Consider the following 17,473-nt stretch of genomic DNA (forward strand, 5'->3'; position numbering starts at 1 on the left):
CAGAGTATGAGATGAGTAATGTAGGGTATGTAAACATTATATAAAGTGGCATGGTTTAAAGTGACTAGTGATACATTTATTACATCCTATTTTTAATTATTAAAGTGGCTAGAGATTGAGTCAGTATGTTGGCAGCAGCCACTCAATGTTAGTGATGGCTGTTTAACAGTCTGATGGGCTTGAGATAGAAGCTGTTTTTCAGTCTCTCGGTCCCAGCTTTGACCATCATGACATGACCCTGTCCTCTCTGTACATTCCATTTCTATCTCTACCATTACTTTTTCATTTGTGTAATGCACTGTTACCGTTCTGCAGCAACACTGAGATGGTGACATTGTGTATAGAGATATAGAACATGTTAAAATGATATCCAAAGAATGAGAAAGATAATGGAACATGTTGCCACAGACATTTAACCTCATTCACCACTCCTCTAAAAGTCAGGGAAACACCTGACTTGAACCCTCCAACCAATCACCACCCTAACACATAGAGGAACAGGTCTCAAAATCTCACATTGCTTTTGTCCTTGTTATAACATGTCTGTTGTAGTGGAGGTGGTTCGAAGAAGGGTAACCTTGCCTGAGCCCTGATAACTGGTGTTAGCTGCCTAGGCTTTAGCTCAGAGGAGTTAGAATCCCTGGCGGTCATATGGACAGATGGTTTAAGTCAGATGTCACCAATAGTCGCAGACCAATCTGACATTACAACTAAAGACAGTTCTGAGTGTATTGCTGTACAATACATGGATGTCCTTTTCTGCTATTTTAAGACATACATGATCAAGTTCCTTTGTTAAGAGGTGTGCAAGAGTGTGATTGCTCCTTGCAGTGGAATATGTACACATATATAAATATATTTGAATCAACAAGTTAAACAAAGCAAAGCTTTTCAGGCATGTGAGAGAGCTCAGATTTTTAATTAATTGAAACAATGAAGTCCAGGCAGTCGTGAGTACAGTTTAGAAGTACTTTCCATATAAGGGTCATTCCACAAATTCTGTATAACCTGTTACAACCTGGCTCAAGATTGTAACAAATAATGGGAAACCACACACTGAGTAAAGGAATAACAAAATTAATTTATACCATAAATAAACACTCACAAAAATAATCAGATGAGGCACGAAGGTCAGTAAATTAGGTGTCAACTGCCAAAGCCACAACAACACAACCAAAGGTATGCACGGAGAGAGGAATCTCTTGCTGAAGGGGGGGGGGGCAGTGGCTTTATGCCACAGCTGAGCTTTCACATGTGTGCCCCAATCAGCACTGACGACCCTCCCAGCTCCGCCCACCTCTCCTACTCCACCCACCAATCTCCTGCAGAAAGTAAGCACAGCAAAACCCATAAACCAGAGCAGGGAGGGGCCGTCACACTTGGTCAAAGAAAACATTTGATATAACCACATTTTCACATTCTGTCATAAAGAGCACATGTTCAACTTCATAAACATGTTTTCCCATCTCAAAACTATCAGTGCCAAATAAAGTATCAGGGTTGACCGTAACAGGGTTGATGATTTCCTAAATCAGCCATAAATCCCCTTGTGACAGGGGAAATGACAGCTTGTTGTGTGCTACAGGGAGTGGCAATTGCATGCAAGCTTCACCCCAAAAATGTAATTGTTAAAACACTTCTTGCCTATCTATGGTTAACAGGGTTGGCATGTTACGCTCGACCTACACAGTTATCCACCACAAAACACCAGAAAATGTACAAAAAAAAGAGTAGATCCAGCGCTCCTGCGTTTACTCTGTGATTTGACTATTAGATGTTCAATGTTTCTTTTGAAAGCAATATTTCAAAAGGAATAGTTTCACCAAATTAAAACGAGAGCTCAGTTTACGTAACAGGGTTGACCTTAAAATGAGGGACTGATGCAAATGAATCACTACTCACATGAAATAAAAAATAATCTTCAGAAATGACCTTGTCAAAGCAAAGCAACAAAATAACTAGGGCTTGGTGAAACTTGGAGAAATGTTGGGACGTGATGTCCTTGTCCCATCGCGCTCTAGCGACTCCTGTGGTGGTCGCCAGTTGTGCGGTGTTTCCTTCGAGACATTGGTGCAGCTGGCTTCTGGGTTAATCGAGCAATGTGTCAAGAATGTGTCAAGAAGCAGGGTCATGTTTCGGCGGACGCATGGCTCTTGACCTTTGCCTCTCCCGAGTTCGAACAGGAGTTGCAGCGATGGGACAAGACTACCAATTGGACATCACTAAATTGGGCAGAAAAATACACAAAACAATATAGATATATTTGATGAATTTTTGCACTTTAGCAAACCTTTATCCATATTAAACATCTGATTTATTGAAGTCTAAATGTGGTCTATATTAAAGGCCACTTCATTTAATATAACACCCTTTTAAAATTCAATATTGGTGCAACATTTCTGACTAAAATATCAAAGGGCACTCATTTCGTGGAACGACCCAGAACATCTGAACCATTTTCCTTATTATAAATTGCTACAAAATCGTATCTATTTACAAAGTGAAGAACAGCTTTCTGCATCCCTTTTTTGTTGTTCATATTACATCTGCACACACAAAATATTACACTGTCCCACAAGTAGCGTAGAATAACATTCCTTATTACAAACAGCTGGACTCAAAGCCCCAAAACCTCATGCGTGTATATAAAACGATAACGTAGGACTACATATATATATATTGTGCTTTCAAATCTATTGCAAACGTCATCCTTTTTGTGTGGTGTCTTTGGTACTCGGCTCGGGAGCTTACACACATTTTCCTGGGCACCGCCTGAAGAGGGCAGATTAGTTTGGGAAGGGAGTGCACATCTGAAGGGAGAGGGACAACATAGGATCAGGGGGAAAAAATGGCTGCATCTCAATAGCGGAATGCTGCACTTTTGTGATTGCATATGTGTTACACAGTGGCACAGTCACATAGTAAATAAAAAATGCATGAATTATCCCGACCCTCGCATGAAAGATTTGGAAATAAATGCTTCAGTTATGACAGCGCTACAGCTGATTTGCCAGGACCATACATTCTAATTTTACCCCAGGGCTGTCTTGTCTTCTCAAATGTTCACATCTTTTCCACATTTTGTGTTTTATGATGATTAGATATGTGTTGTCTCATCTCTGTGTGCGGCTGGCGCTGTCTGTCTCTAACCTACCACACTGTGGGTTACATTCCTCTGCCCAGGTGTTGCTGATGCAGGCCAGATCTTACTACACCCGGATAATTATTTTACGTATCAGCTAACCACATATGTTATAGCAATCTGGTGCCGGGCGGCACAGTTGATGATGTTGCACGCAACCATTGGTTGATGCATGGAACGGCTGAGCAGGGGAACACGACCACTATGTGTGGCTACTGCTGGCTGACTAACATACAACAGTGTCTCTCCTCTGTGTGCGGCTGGTGCTGTCTGGCTAAAACCTACCACAGTGTCTCTAATCCGTGTGTGTGGCAGGTGCTGTCTGGCTGTAACCTACCACATTTTCAATCTCATCAGGGTTAATAATCCTGGTCAGCTCTCCATACACTTCGGGACTCATGGGCAGCATGGCGTCCTGTAGTCTGGAGGGGTGGCTGAGGAGAAACAGAAACCAACAAACAGTTACATAACCAGGAGAAAATAAATGTTTGCAGTATTTAATATGAGAGTGACAATCAATCAATGGGGGCCCCCCCTGTCAGTAATTCAACCGTGTTTACTACCAGTGAAATATTTAGCTAGACTAATTTACCAAACATGTTAGCTGACATGGGTGAGTGACTGTCAGTGACTGACATAACAAGAGACGTACACTTTTCATTTGACCTTTTCTTGTACTTTGGGCTGTGTGTGTTGTCTGTTGTGTGGATCTTAAATCAATGAAAACGATATAAAAACAGTAAAAGGTGTTTCATAACAAGAATCACACTTACACTTCAGACACAGAGATGAGCTCCGTCTTAATGTAGTCAGCCCCAGAGGCACTCTCCAACTCCATTGGCTCAGCAGCTGAGAAGGTCAAAGGTTATAGACGTCTAGAGGTTATCATTAGAACCAAACACAGGTGGCTGGTGGCCCCTAAATTGGGGAGGACGGATTCATAGTAATGGCTGGAATGGAGTAAATGGAATGGTATCAAACACATCACACACTCCATTCCAGACATTATTTTGAGCCTTCCTTCCCTCACCAACCTCCTGTAGCAAGGCATTACCAGTGGTCAATATTTCAATGGGGGAAAAGGGTGTGGCACAACAAAATATGAAAAGTATGCTATGCAGTGAATATTGTGTATAATAGCTTAGACTGGAATTGAATTCAACACCATTTGTACCGTTTTCAACTACTCAATCTTTCCTCAACATACATACATTTCTAACAGCTTGTTAGTTACCTTCTGTGGGGCGGCTGTAGTAGCGTGTGAAGGCGCTCTCTTTGGGGATGTAGGGGTAGAGGTAGAGCAGAGGGTTCTCAGGGATGTTCTCGGCAGCCATCACCTTGTAGTTGCGGAGGATGTCAGGAAAAGAGATGGCGGCCAGCTCCTTCTTAGTGTAGGGCTCCACCGCGTGGAAATGGCCATCTATACAGTGGGGCAAAAAGTATTTAGTCAGCCACCAATTGTGGAAGTTCTCCCACTTAAAAAGATGAGAGAGGCCTTTAATTTTCATCACAGGTACACTTCTACTCCAACCTAAGTGTATGTAAACTTCCGACTTCAACTGTACATAAATGCACACACACACAATGTGATATGAGAATGTGTTCTCAGTCAGTTTACCTGGTCAAATAATACAAACAGAAACACATATACCTGATACAGATGTACAGACACATACTCATAATGTGTAAAAACAATTAAAATACATATATTTTTGTCTGTCCATAGGTATGTACACGGAGTAAATATACCACATATTAGGAACACCTTCCTAATATTGAGTTACACCCCCCCCCCACACACAGCCTCAATTCGTCGGGGCATGGACTCTAATAGGTGTCGAAAGTGTTCCACAAGGATGCTGGCCCATGTTGACTCCAATGCTTCCCACAGTTGTGTCAAGTTGGCTGGATATCCTTCGGGTGGTGGACCATTCTTGATACACACGGGAAACTGTTGAGCATGAAAATCCCAGCAGTGTTGCAGTTCTTGACTCAATCCGATGCACCTGGCACCTACTACTATACCCCATTCAAAGGCACTTAAATATTTTGTCTTGCCCATTCACCCTCTGAATGGCACACATACACAATCCACGTCCCAATTGTCTCAATGCTTAAAAATCCTTCTTTAACCCATCTCCTCCCCTTCATCTACAGCTACAAAGCTACAAAAACACATGCACACAAAAAGACACACACACCATTATTGGAGCCCTCCACCCAGGTGAAGGTAATGGCTCCCTCTCGGCTGCTCTCACTGAAGCGCAGCAGGAAAGTTCCAGGCTCCTTGTCCTTCAGCAGGGCCTTCTCTCTCTCCTTACTAACAAAGCCAATGATACACCTATAGACCATAGATATGTAGTTGATTATAGCACAATAAAGTAACTTTTCAAAAATGTAATGTAGACTTAGTCTTCAGAAAGGTACACTGAAGTAATGTGAGTTGGAGAGATGTTTTACCCATCATTCCACAGACACAGCAGGTGTCTCTTGATCAGGTCCAGTATTCCCTCGATCCACAGCCAGAAGGGAAAGCTCTTCTCATTCACACTCTGCTCAGGCAAAGACACACTCAATACACAGCCCATAGTAAACACACAGGGGTTGGCTAAAACACTGAACTTCCAGAGAGATGCTCACCTTGCAGAACTTGGTCCAGGGGATGAGTCCATTAGGGTTTCCGGCTGCTTCTCCACCTGTCACAGGAGTTTGGTATTATTATTGGTTCACTTTAATGGAACAACCTTAGCTGACACCGTTATGAGCAACACATGACAGAGGTCATAAGCTTTTTATGCACCTTTGGATACGGTGAATAGATTTTAAGCAACATTTGCATTGTTAGCCTTTATCTGGGATTAGTTGGCCAAATGAGTTGGTCACCTTGACTCTCTTGCCAGATATCTGTGTTGAGAAAAACTAATAGCCACCTCACACACTGGATGTATGGCCACCATTTATAGCCAACTAGCGCACCTTAATATCACAGATGGGTTTGCTGTGGCTGTGTCGTTTCACAAAACCACGCCAAGTCACAATAAGACTCACCCAGGAGCTTGTCTCCCAGCATGCTCAGCTGCTCGTCGTTGAGGCCTCGCTTGGTTATGGAGAACTGCCAGCTCAGCACGTTTGACAACTGGCTCCAGGTGGCCTGAGGAGGGCTCAGGAAGAACGACAGATTCTGAGGAGGAAGAGAGAGAGGGATGGAGATGATAAGCTGATAGTTTGGAAGAGGGGTGTTAGTGCTGGGGTGGAACAAAAGCCTGCACACCACCTGGCTCTTCAGGACCAGGAGTTCGACCCCCTAGATTAAACCTGTCCAGTCTGGATCACATGACATAAGTAAGGAGGCAGTTAAGAGAACAAAAGTTACTGTAGTTCTCAGAGGGTAAAATCTCAGTAAGTAGATAGATAGATAGATAGATAGATAGATAGATAGATAGATAGATAGATAGATAGATAGATAGATAGATAGATAGATAGATAGATAGATAGATAGATAGATAGATAGATAGATAGATAGATAGATAGATGGATGGATGGATGGATGGATGGATGGATGGATGGATGGATGGATGGATGGATGGATGGATGGATGGATGGATGGATGGATGGATGGATGGATGGATGGATGGATGGATGGATGGATGGATGGATGGATAGATAGATAGATAGATACTGTAGCTATGAGGATTTAGTCTTGAATGAGAAGGGTAAGTGAGAGGGGTTGTACCTTGGACTCACAGGTCAGCATGTTGTACCACATGACAGAGGCCCAGGCACTGGGCAGCTGGCTAATGTTGGAGATGACCACAATGGGCAGGGACATTGTCTGGACACACGCACACGCACACACACACACACACACACACACACACACACACACACACACACACACACACACACACACACACACACACACACACACACACACACACACACACACACACACACACAGGAACATCCGTACAGAGAGTCAGGCTCCTTGGTGTGTATTACTAACAAATATTTTAGCCATGACAATAGTGTATACCATGTCTTTTTAAAAGCTCTACAGATTGGTTACTGTTGTTCTGACCTCTAGTTCGACCTGGAGTCCTGGCTGACAGAGTTGAGTCTCAAAGCTAATAGAGTGGAGCTCCTCCGTCACTATGAGAGGACCCTGAGTTGACACACAGATGTACATAATTTTAAAAATATATATGTATAACTATGACATTGCATAGTAATAGTTTTATACATCACAATCACCCTCACACTTGAGATGCTTTGTTTACCTCATTTGATCTGTTGCCTGTAACTTTCTGTTCCTTTAGTTGCTGGGGAAGAAAATAGTTGTAAATGATTTAAAGTAACCAAAAGAAGAAGAATAATATCAACAGGTTATCATTAGAACCAAACACAGGTGGCTGGTGGCCCCTAAATTGGGGAGGACGGATTCATAGTACAGGTAGAGATATTGGTGTGCAAAAGAGCAGAAAAGTAAATAAATAAAAACTGTAGGGATGAGGTAGGTGAAAATGGGTGGGCTATTTACCAATAGATTATGTACAGCTGCAGCGATCGGTTAGCTGCTCAGATAGCTGATGTTTGAAGTTGGTGAGGGAGATAAAAGTCTTCAACTTCAGCGATTTTTGCAATTCGTTCCAGTCACAGGCAGCAGAGTACTGGAACGAAAGGCGGCCGAATGAGGTGTTGGCTTTAGGGATGATCAGTGAGATACACCTGCTGGAGCGCGTGCTACGGATGGGTGTTGCCATCGTGACCAGTGAACTGAGATAAGGCGGAGCTTTACCTAGCATGGCCTTGTAGATGACCTGGAGCCAGTGGGTCTGGCGACGAATATGTAGCGAGGGCCAGCCGACTAGAGCATACAAGTCGCAGTGGTGGGTAGTATAAGGTGCTTTAGTGACAAAACGGATGGCACTGTGATAAACTGCATCCAGTTTGCTGAGTAGAGTGTTGGAAACGATTTTGTAGATGACATCGCCGAAGTCGAGGATCGGTAGGATAGTCAGTTTTACTAGGGTAAGCTTGGCAGCGTGAGTGAAGGAGGCTTTGTTGCGGAATAGAAAGCCGACTCTTGATTTGATTTTCGATTGGAGATGTTTGATATGGGTCTGGAAGGAGAGTTTGCAGTCTAGCCAGACACCTAGGTACTTATAGGTGTCCACATATTCAAGGTCGGAACCATCCAGTGTGGTGATGCAAGTCGGGCATGCGGGTGCAGGCAGCGATCGGTTGAAAAGCATGCATTTGGTTTTACTAGCGTTTAAGAGCAGTTGGAGGCCACGGAAGGAGTGTTGTATGGCATTGAAGCTCCTTTGGAGGTTAGATAGCACAGTGTCCAATGACGGGCCAAAAGTAGATAGAATGGTGTCGTCTGCGTAGAGGTGGATCAGGGAATCGCCCGCAGCAAGACCAACATCATTGATATATACAGAGAAAAGAGTCGGCCCAAGAATTGAACCCTGTGGCACCCCCATAGAGACTGCCAGAGGACCGGACAGCATGCCCTCCGATTTGACACACTGAACTCTGTCTGCAAAGTAATTGGTGAACCAGGCAAGGCAGTCATCCGAAAAACCGAGTCTACTGAGTCTGCCGATAAGAATCTGGTGATTGACAGAGTCGAAAGCCTTGGCAATGTCGATGAAGACGGCTGCACAGTACTGTCTTTTATCGATGGCGGTTATGATGTTGTTTAGTACCTTGAGTGTGGCTGAGGTGCACCAGTGACCGGCTCGGAAACCAGATTGCATAACGGAGAAGGTACGGTGGGATTCGAGATGGTCAGTGACCTGTTTGTTGACTTGGCTTTCGGAGACCTTAGATAGGCAGGGCAGAATGGATATAGGTCTGTAACAGTTTGGGTCCAGGGTGTCTCCCCCTTTGAAGAGGGGAATGACTGCAGCAGCTTTCCAATCCTTGGGGATCTCAGACGATATGAAAGAGAGGTTGAACAGGCTGGTAATAGGGGTTGCGACAATGGCGGCGGATAGTTTCAGAAATAGAGTGTCCAGATTTTCAAGCCCAGCTGATTTATACGGGTCCAGGTTTTGCAGCTCTTTCAGAACATCTGTTATCTGGATTTGGGTAAAGGAGAACCTGGAGAGGCTTGGGTGAGGAGCTGCGGGGAGGCCGGAGCTGTTGGCAGAGGTAGGAGTGGCCAGGCGGAAGGCATGGCCAGCCGTTGAGAAATGCTTGTTGAAGTTTTCGATAATCATGGATTTGTCGGTGGTGACCGTGTTCCCTAGCCTCAGTGCAGTGGTCAGGAGGTGCTCTTGTTCTCCATGGACTTCACAGTGTCCCAGAACTTTTTGGAGTTGGAGCTACAGGATGCAAACTTCTGCCTGAAGAAGCTGGCCTTAGCTTTCCTGACTGACTGCGTGTATTGGTTCCTGACTTCCCTGAACAGTTGCATATCACGGGGACTGTTCGATGCTATTGCAGTCCGCCACAGGATGTTTTTGTGCTGGTCGAGGGCAGTCAGGTCTGGAGTGAACCAAGGGCTGTATCTGTTCTTAGTTCTGCATTTTTTGAACGGAGCATGCTTATCTAAAATGGTGAGGAAGTTACTCTTAAAGAATGACCAGGCATCCTCAACTGACGGGATGAGGTCAATGTCCTTCCAGGATACCCGGGCCAGGTCGATTAGAAAGGCCTGCTCACAGAAGTGTTTTAGGGAACGTTTGACAGTGATGAGGGGTGGTCGTTTGACTGCGGCACCGCAGCGGATACAGGCAATGAGGCAGTGGTCGCTGAGATCCTGGTTGAAGACAGCGGAGGTGTATTTGGAGGGCTAGTTGGTCAGGATGACATCTATGAGGGTGCCCTTGCTTACAGAGTTAGGGTTGTACCTGGTGGGTTCCTTGATGATTTGAGTGAGATTGAGGGCATCTAGCTTAGATTGTAGGACTGCCGGGGTGGTAAGCACATCCCAGTTTAGGTCATCTAACAGAACAAACTCTGAAGCTAGATGGGGGGCAATCAATTCACAAATGGTGTCCAGGGCACAGTTGGGAGCTGAGGGGGGTCGGTAGCAGGCGTCAACAGTGAGAGACTTATTTCTGGAGAGAGTAATTTTCAGAATTAGTAGTTCGAACTGTTTGGGTATGGACCTGGAAAGTATGACATTACTTTGCAGGCTATCTCTGCAGTAGACTGCAACTCCCCCCCCCCCTTTGCAGTTCTATCTTGACGGAAGATGTTATAGTTGGGTATGGAAATCTCTGAATTTTTGGTGGCCTTCCTGAGCCAGGATTCAGACACGGCAAGGACATCAGGGTTAGCAGAGTGTGCTAAAGCAGTGAGTAAAACAAACTTAGGGAGGAGGCTTCTGATGTTGACATGCATGAAACCAAGGCTTTTTTGATCACAGAAGTCAACAAATGAGGGTGCCTGGGGACATGCAGGGCCTGGGTTTACCTCCACATCACCCGCAGAACAGAGAAGGAGTAGTATGAGGGTGCGGCTAAAGGCTATCAAAACTGGTCGCCTAGAGCGTTGGGGGCAGAGAATAAGAGGAGCAGGTTTCTGGGCATGGTAGAATATATTCAGGGCATAATGCGCAGACAGGGGTATGGTGGGGTGCGGGTACGGCGGAGGTAAGCCCAGGCACTGGGTGATGATGAGAGAGGTTTTATCTCTGGACATGCTGGTTGTAATGGGTGAGGTCACCGCATATGTGGGAGGTGGGACAAAGGAGGTATCAGGGGTATGAGGAGTGGGACTAGGGGCTCCACTGTGAACTAAAACAATGATAACTAACCTGAGCAACAGTATACAAGGCATATTGACATTTGAGAGAGACATACAGCGAGGCATACAGTAATCACAGGTGTTGAATTGGGAAAGCTAGCTAAAACAGTGGGTGAGACAACAGCTAATCAGCTAGCATAACAACAGCAGGTAAAATGGCATTGACTAGGCAATGGGGCCGACAGATAAATCAAACAAGCAGAATGGAGTACTGTGATTAATGGACAGTCCAGCGTGCATCAGCTATGTAGCCAAGTGATCAGAGTCCAGGGGCAGCGGTGGATGAGGCAGGGGGGCTGGACTGGCGGGTGTTATCCAGGTTAAAAATTAAAAATAAAAATAAAAAACAGTGACTAAGTAGCTTGTAGCTAGTTAGCTGATTCGCTTCTGGAGGTTCTTGAGTGTGTTCTAAAAATTTAAAATAATAGCGAATCCGTATCACATTGGGTGAGGCAGGTTTCCGGAAGGTATAAACAAATTTTAAAAATCGGGAAGAGATAGAAAGTACATATGGGCCACTGTGATGCAGACGGTTAGCAGGACTGTGCTAACAAGCTAACAGATTAGCAGGCCGGGGTAAACAAGGTAGTAGTTAGCGGACCTGGGCTAAACAAGCTAGCAGTTAGCATGCCGAATTAGCAAGCAAGGAGATAGCGAGGGCTAGAGAGTTAGCCTTTGGAGGACGTCGCGATGGGGTGAGTCTGTTTATTCCTCTTCATGCAGTGACATCGGTAGACCGGTCGTGGATCCGGGTATAGAAGCCCAGGAGTATGCTAGGAACACAGGAGCTCTGGCCGGGCTAGCTTCAAGCTACGTGGGTGGAAACGCTAGCCAGGAGTAAACAACCAGGGTTGCGGTTTAGCTCGATAGCTAGTTGTGAAGATCCAGCTGAAAAAAATGTTCCGTTTGCGGAGGGAATCCGGGGATAAAAAATAAATAGGTCCGTTATGCTCTGGTTAGCGTTGCGTTGTTCGAACTGGCGAGAGCTTTCCGAGCTAAAGGTTAGCTGATGACCGGTTAGCTGAAGACCGCTAGCATAGCTGGTGGTTAGCTGGCTAACTTCAGTTGAGGGGTTTCGGTTCCGAAGTAAATATAAATACTTTAGGAAAAGTAGCTACATTGGGTGAGGCGGATTGGGTGAGGCGGATTGCAGGAGAGTATTTGGAAGCTTAGGTTTAGCAAAATGTTTTTAAAGATATGTGAAGAAAAATATCTAAAACGAAAAAGAGACGTTATTTACAGATATTTACAGAGAGACGATACCACAGGACGACTTACTGCTACGCCATCTTGGATTCTCTAGGATAGGGGGCAGCATTTGGAATTTTGGATGAAAAGCGTGCCCAAATGAATCTGCCTGCTACTCATGTCCAGAAGCTAAGCTATGCATATTATTAGTAGATTTGGATAGAAAACACTGATGTTTCTAAAACGTTTTGAATCATGTCTGTGACTATAACAGAACTTATTTAGCAGGCGAAACCCCGAGGACAAACATTCAGATTTTTTTTTTGAGGTCACTCTCTTTTCAATGGTTTTTAATTGGGAATCCAGATTTCTAAGGGACCTTCTTACAGTTCCTATCGCTTCCACTGGATGTCAACAATCTTTAGAAGTTGTTTGAGGTTTTTCCTTTGATAAATGAAGAAGTAGCCATGTTCAGAATGAGGCAAGTGTACTCTTTGTTAGAGGCGCATGATCTGAAAGCATGCTACACATTGTTTTCCTCCTGTATTGAACGCTGATCATCCCGTCTTCAATTTTATCGATTATTTATGTTAAAAAATACCTAAAGTTGTATTACAAAAGTAGTTTGAAATGTTTGGACAAAGCTTACAGGTAACTTTTGTAGTCATTTTGTTTTTCTGGATCAAACGCGCCAAATAAATGGACATTTTGGATATATATCGACGGAATTAATCTAACAAAAGGACCATTTGTGATGTTTATGGGACATATTGGAGTTCCAACAGAAGAAGCTCGTCAAAGGTAAGGCATGAATTACATCTTTATTTCTGCATTTTGTGTTGCGCCTGGAGGGTTGAAATATGATGGTCTGTGTTTGTTTGCTTGGGTGCTATCCTCAGATAATAGCATTGTTTGCTTTCGCCGTAAAGCATTTTTTAAAAATCTGACACGTTGGCTGGATTCACAACAAGTGTAGCTTTAATTTGGTATATTGAATGTGTGACTTCATGAAAGTTGAATTTTTAAAGTAATTTATTTGAATTAGGCGCTCTGCATTTTCACTGGATGTTGGCCAGTTGGGACTTCTACCGTCCCACATATACCAGAGAGGTTAAAAGCATGTTGAGAAGAGTGGTGTCCGGAGATGGGAAAAACTGGGACATGCTTCTGCCCCACTTAATATTTATCCTGTGAGAAGTACCCCAGGCGTCCACTGGGTTATCCCCCTTGGAATTGCTCTACGGCAGGTATGTGGAGGGATCCTTGACTTAGCCATGTTATCCTGATGAGGGACCGCCTGTCCACAGTCTGGCCCTACGAGGAAATGGAAAGGGTCTCACCAGTCAATTACCTCATCAAGCAACCAGACAGGAAGAAGAAGGTCCAACTCTATCATATCAACCTGCTGAAGAAGTACCATGGAAGAGAGGAGGGTGTGGCTTTGATGGCCATGGAGGACAAGGAACAAGAGGAGGCCCTGCTACAGGTGCGCAGTGGTCGAACTCTCCTGCCGGAGCAGTCGAGACAACTAGACAAGGTGATTATGCAATTTGGCAGGGTATTCTCGCCCTTCGCAGGACAGATAGATGTCCTGTTTCATCATATCCACACTCAACCCGGCAAGAAGGTGCATACCCGTCCTTACAGGATTCCTGAGGCCTGCCAAGTCATCGCAAAGAACGAGTTAAGGGAGATGCTGAGGATGAGGGTGAACGAGCCATCTACGAGTGAGTGGTCCATAGTTCTGGTCCACAAACGTGACGGTAATATGAGGCTCTGCAAGAACTTTAGGGGTGAAAACGTCATCTCTACATTTGATGCGTATCCCATGCCCCACGTGGATGAACTCCTGGAGCACTTAGGAAAGGCCAAGTTCATCACCACCCTGGATTTGACGAAGGGATATTGGCAAGTGCCGGTGGCTCTGGAGGACCGTCCAAAGACTGCCTTCGTCACACCGGAAGGGCTTTTTCAGTATGTGAGGATGCCCTTTGGACTGCATGGGGCTTTAGAAAATTTCCAACGCCTCATGGATGCCATTCTACGCCCTCATCAAGAGTACGCAGCGGCGTACATAGACGATGTGGTTATCCACAGCGAGGACTGGGATAGCCACCTCTTGCGACTATGGCCGGTGCTGATGAGCCTGGAGGCTACAGGGCTGACAGCCAATCCAAAAAATGCTGCCTGGATCTCTCCAACGTGGAATACCTGGGATACACCGTTGGGAACGGAAAAATACATAAACAGGCAGAAAAGACCAGGGCTATTCAGGACTGGCCCCGGCCCCAGTCAAAGCGGGACGTCTGAGCCTTCTTGGGGATAACGGGATATTATCATCGTTTCATCCCTGGGTATGCAACCATTGCCAACTCCCTCACAAACCTCATCAAAACAAAACGTGCCAAACCGTGTAGTGTGGAAGGACAAGACCGAAGACGCCTCCCAGTTGCTAAAAGAGCCTGTGCTCTGACCCCGTCCTGCAGGCTCCTGACTTCTCCCAAGAGCTCATTGTGCAGGTAGACGCCTCAGATACGGGGCTCGGAGACGTCCTAGCTCAGGGTGAAGGCGAAGCGGAGAGGCCTATTCTCTTTATAAGTAGGAAGCTCAGTGATCGGGAACAGAGATATGCTACCACAGAGAAAGAGGCCTTAGCCATTAAGTGGGCCCTCGATTATCTCCGGTACTACCTATCGGACATAGGTAGTACTGGTACTACCTCGTTACTGACCATGCTCCCCACATGTGGATGGCCGGTAAGAGAAACAATAACAGAATAGCTAAATAGTTTCTTGCTTTACAACCATTCTCTTTCCATGTCATCTACAGGGCTGGATCGAGGAACGGGAATGTGGATGCACTGTCCCGGGTGTGACCAAGACGGCACGTCTGGCGCCCGGCTCTCCGGTCCGGTCCTAAGGGGGAGGTATGTGGAAGGACCACCAGGGAGCAGGCTGCTCCCACGGTCAGTAGCCCAGCCCAGTATGTGAGTCGAGATGGTCAGAGGCAATTAAGCACATGAGCTATTCTAATGAGCTATTCTCTTTCCTCTACAAGAGAGAGGTAGGAACCGGGAAAGAGGGGAGAAAGAAGAGTATTTGCTTCTACAGAGAGGACGTACCTTTCGGAAGGGAGAAGGGGACACTCCACCTCTTGGGAATGGTCACCACGGATCCGGACAACCGCCTGAAGGGAGCTCTCCACGGGAGGATCATGAAGGCGGTGACATACCCGTGATTTATGTTATAGTTTAAAGATACTCACCTTGTGTTCCTTGTTCTTGTGAAGATGAAGATTCAATTAAGAAAACCTGCTCCTGACTCAATTGTTCCACCTTGACTTTTTAGAGCAACCTCTAAGTACATGGTCCGCTCACAATAATCATTTCAAACCTTGCTTACATTTGTATATGATCACGTGTCTCTCTATTATGTGTGGGAATACTTGGGAACAGATGAACAAAATAAAAATCAGTTGGAGCTGATTTCATGGTGTTTTTACAGTCTTCTGTATGTCCAACAATGACAATTTTTATTTTATTTTTTAAACCGAATAATAATACTTTTTTTGCTTAGAAAACTTGCAGGAGCAAAACAAAACACCTGCAGGCTGCCAGTTGGGGAACAGAGGCGAGACATTAACACTGGGAGCTGACTCAAGTCTTCAGGTCTCAGGCAAAGTTACCTACCATTCAGTGAGTGAATACATGTTTAGCATGTGTATGTGATCCCTACAGGAAACATAGACACATAGTGGGTGTCATAGAGCGGGTCTCACTTGACAATGAGGTACTTGAATAGGGCGAGAGCGCGTTCCTCCAGAGCGCTTTTGCCCTGAGTGACGGGGTCATTCTCGTACGTGTACTTCTGTTCTAGCTCCTGGAGCATCTTCAGCTGCTGACGCACCTGCTGTAAGCCCTCTGCCACAGCAGTGAACCTGCATACAGACAAACACACACACACACAGTGAATGCGGGTTGAAAATATTGCTTCTGAAAGTATTTGAACAAGGTTTAATATAAGGGTTAGGATATGAACTGGGCCTAGGGGCTAAAGCTAACATGGACTAGAGGCAGGGCTGACCAGATTTGTAGCTGGTCCAAACAGGCGTTAGGCGGACCACCGATGCAAGCTATCCTATCTGCTGTCTGTGCTTCCACTCAGGTACCTCCACTGTCACCAGGTTGAACTGGATCTGCTCGGCCAAGCACAAGATGTCAGAAATCTGATTCACCACCACCTATAGGTTGGGAGAAACAAACATCAGTCTAACCATACAGCGTACACACTCATGCAAGAACGCACGCGCACACACACACACACACACACACACACACACACACACACACACACACACACACACACACACACACACACACACACACACACACACACACACACACACACACACACACACACACACACACACACACACACACACACACACTCCTACCTCTCTGGTTATGTTGAGTTTGATGAACATCTTTCTGATTACAATCTCCTCTTCGCGGATCTCTTTCCATACCGCCTGTGACTGTGCCATCCCATTCACCTCTTGTTCCACTGACAATGACAGAATCAACATTTACATAGCGGTAAGCATTCACAATATGATAGCAGAAGAAACACCTGGAATTTCACAGCACAGTTGCTTCAGCCTGGAAATTAGTTTTAGTACAGTAGGAGTGAGATATGTTTTACAGTGCCTTCACATTGGCTAAAGCATATACAGATATGGCACCAATCTAGTCTTGTGTCCCAGACCCAGGCTATTGAAAGAGACTGGGACCAGGCTAACTCCTACAGTACCTCGGCTCTGCAGTGTCTTCTTCTTGAAGTCTGAAATAAAAGATCCCAAAAATGTTCCATATGCACAAAAAGCTTATTTCTCTCAAATGCTATGCACAAATTTGTTTATTTCGCTGCTGTTAGTAAGCATTTCTCCTTTGCCAAGATAATCCTTCCACTTGACAATTGTGGCATATTAAGAAGCTGATTAAACAGCATGATCACTATCACAATGCACTAACAATACCAGGGACAATAAAAGGCCACTCTAAATTGTACAGTTTTGTCACACAACACAATGCCACAGATGTCTCAAGTTTTGAGGGAGCATGGAATTGGCATGCTGACTGCAGGAATGTCCACCAGAGCTGTTGCCAGATAATTTTATGTTAATTTCTCTACCATGAGCCGTCTCCAACGTCCTGTCCTGCAGCTCAGATCAGAAGGATGACTGCATCTTTGACAAAGCAGGATTATTAACTTGACCATGCCTAAAGACACAGTATATTCAATGTCTGATTTCTTATTGTTACCCATCTACCAATCACTCCCCTTCTTTATGAGGCTTTCAAAAAGCTCCCTGGTCTTTCTTTAT

At 45.1% G+C, this 17,473-nt stretch overlaps 1 pseudogene; it reads right to left on the reverse strand.

The window, feature by feature from the left end:
- Window positions 1–1,061: 1,061 nt before the first annotated feature.
- On the reverse strand, window positions 1,062–16,925 carry LOC124046589 (annotated as a pseudogene).
- Between the last annotated feature and the right edge of the window lie 548 nt (window positions 16,926–17,473).

Source organism: Oncorhynchus gorbuscha, linkage group LG01 (assembly GCF_021184085.1).
Source record: "Oncorhynchus gorbuscha isolate QuinsamMale2020 ecotype Even-year linkage group LG01, OgorEven_v1.0, whole genome shotgun sequence".
Lineage (NCBI taxonomy): Eukaryota > Metazoa > Chordata > Actinopteri > Salmoniformes > Salmonidae > Oncorhynchus > Oncorhynchus gorbuscha.